Below are 2586 nucleotides of genomic sequence, written 5' to 3'. Positions count from 1 at the left end.
AAAAAAAAAAAAAAAAGAAGCTGCTTGATATAATGATAACCTCAAAATAGAAGTTTTCTTTTGATTTTTTGAGACAGGATCTCTCTGTTATCTCAGGCTATACTCTGTAGACCAGGCTGGCATCGAACTCAGAGATTCACCTGCCTCTGTTTCCCAAGTACTGGGGCTAAACGCATGTGCCACCAATGTGGGTTCAAATAGAATTTTAAAGACTATTTACTATATTTTAGGTTTCTCTAATTGCATTGAATATGGCCTTCAAGATATTATGACTCATTAGTAACTAATACTGTGTGGCTTGGCATGTGAAAAACTAATATCACAAATGATCATCTAATAAAATGATACAGAATACCTACAATTTTAGTTGCGCGTGGTGGCACACACTTGTGACCCTAGTAGTCAAGCCATAGGGGCGGGAAGATCCTATCCTGACCAAGGCCAGCCTACACTGCATAGTGAGACTGTCTTACCCATTTAGTCCACCCATCCTTTAGACAAAAAGCCTGCCTGGAACTTTGAAGACAAGCATTTGAAAGTTCATGCATCCCCAGACATTCTGGTTATTAAGCTGAGTTCTGTGCACAGATGAGGACCGCTGGTTCCAGGAAGGTGTTTTTAAGCAAAGGTTGTCAAAGGATGAAAGAGAACGCGAGAGTCCCATGATTGGTGACAAATGCCCAGAATCATGACTGAAGAGTCTCAGGTGACTGAAAACCATTCTCAGAGGTGGCTTAGTCTGTTAGTCACTGTGGCTTTTCCTAAAGTCAGTCAAAACCAACACAGGCTTCACGCTGAGCTTTGACTTTAGGTTGCTTTATGTGCTTTTCCATGCTCTGCCATGCTGGTTTTGAAACCCACAAATTCTGAAGTCTTCATCTCTGCTCACTAGAAGAAAGTGAGGTTCTGATTATTGAAAAATAAAACTCCATACATGGCAAAGGCCCTCAGAGTTCTAACATTTCGTGTTTACTAGTCAGGTTTATATGAATCCTGTGAAGATTATAATTTCACATGTGTTCTACATACTGGTTAATTTTTTTAAATTCAGAATAGTAAGTAAAGATGCCCCTATGCATTTTCTTATTATTATTCATAGACTAGGCAAAATATTCTAAAGACATTAAAATGTATTGCCCTAGTATTGATTTACTTATGTAAGTACATCTTGACTGACTTGGGGTGATAGGATAAAAGAGAAAGAACAGAGAACTGTAATTGGCCATGTACAATTACTAAAAGGGGATTTTTTTTTTTTTTTTGGTTTTTCGAGACAGGGTTTCTCTGTGGTTTTGGAGCCTGTCCTGGAGCTAGCTCTTGTAGACCAGGCTGGTCTCGAACTCACAAAGATCTGCCTGCCTCTGCCTCCCAAGTGCTGGGATTAAAGGTGTGCGCCACCACCGCCCGGCTAAAGGGGATTTTTAAAAAAAAAAAAAAAAAGATTTTTGTGTGTGCAGTGTTCATGAAGCCAGAGGCATCAGATGCCCCTGGAGCTGGAGTAACAGGTTGTTAGAAACCAGCCCACATGAGTGCTGGAAATGGAATTCAGATTCTCTGCAAGACTAGTCCAGACTCTTAACCGTGGAGTCATTGCCTCAAATCCCCTCAACAGGGATTTAAGAACTACTTAACGGCTTGAATCTGCATGCCTCTAGTACTGAGCGCAGCTGGTAGTATGTTTTGAGGTGCTGGGGATTCAACACAGGAGCCCCAGGATCTTAATGCAGGCTTGGGAAGTGTTCTATCAGTGAACAGCCAGCCTACAGAGCATAAGTCACCGTTATGCTAATGCTTCAGAGACTTGAACCAGTTTGGAGATTTCAGTTGATTTGAGATGTGCGTTTATGCTGATAAAGGCAAACACCAAAACCCATTTGTTTCAATTGTACTGGTTGGTACAGCTCAGTCTCCAAAGTGAGAGTGCTGAACCAGGAAATGGTGCCACCTACTGAAGCAAAGCTAATGGTCTCAACAACCAGTTCCTTTCGAAGAATGTGAGGTATTCATTTTCCCAGAAATGTACATCTAGGGGCCTGTGAGATGACTCGCCGGTAAAGGTGTTCAACACCAGAACTGATGAGCTGAGTCCAAGTCCCACATGGTGGAAGGCAAGAGCCAGTTCCTAAAAGTTGTCCTCTGACTTTCTCCATGTGCACGGTATGGCTTCCCCCGTGAATATTTTAAAAAAGTACATCTAATTTGGGTCTCTGTCTCTGTGTGCTTTCATCGCCCGATGAAAGTTAATCTCCAGGAGGATGACTATATGTCTTTCTTTGGGTTCACCTTCTCATTTAGCTTCTCTAGGATCACGAATTATAGGCTCAATGTCCTTTACTTATGGCTAGAAACCAAATATGAGTGAGTACATCCCATGTTCCTCTCTTTGGGTCTGGCTTACCTCACTCGGGATAGTGTTTTCTATTTCCGTCCATTTGCACGCAAAATTCAAGAAGTCATTGTTTTTTACCGCTGAGTAGTACTCTAATATGTATACATACTTCCTTCATCCATTTTTCCATTGAAGGGCATCTAGGTTGTTTCCAGGTTCTGGCTATTACAAACAATGCTGCTATGAACATAGTTGAG

This window comes from Microtus ochrogaster, chromosome 5 (assembly GCF_000317375.1).
Source record: "Microtus ochrogaster isolate Prairie Vole_2 chromosome 5, MicOch1.0, whole genome shotgun sequence".
Taxonomy (NCBI): Eukaryota; Metazoa; Chordata; class Mammalia; order Rodentia; family Cricetidae; genus Microtus; species Microtus ochrogaster.
Note: the sequence above shows the minus strand (reverse complement) of the source record.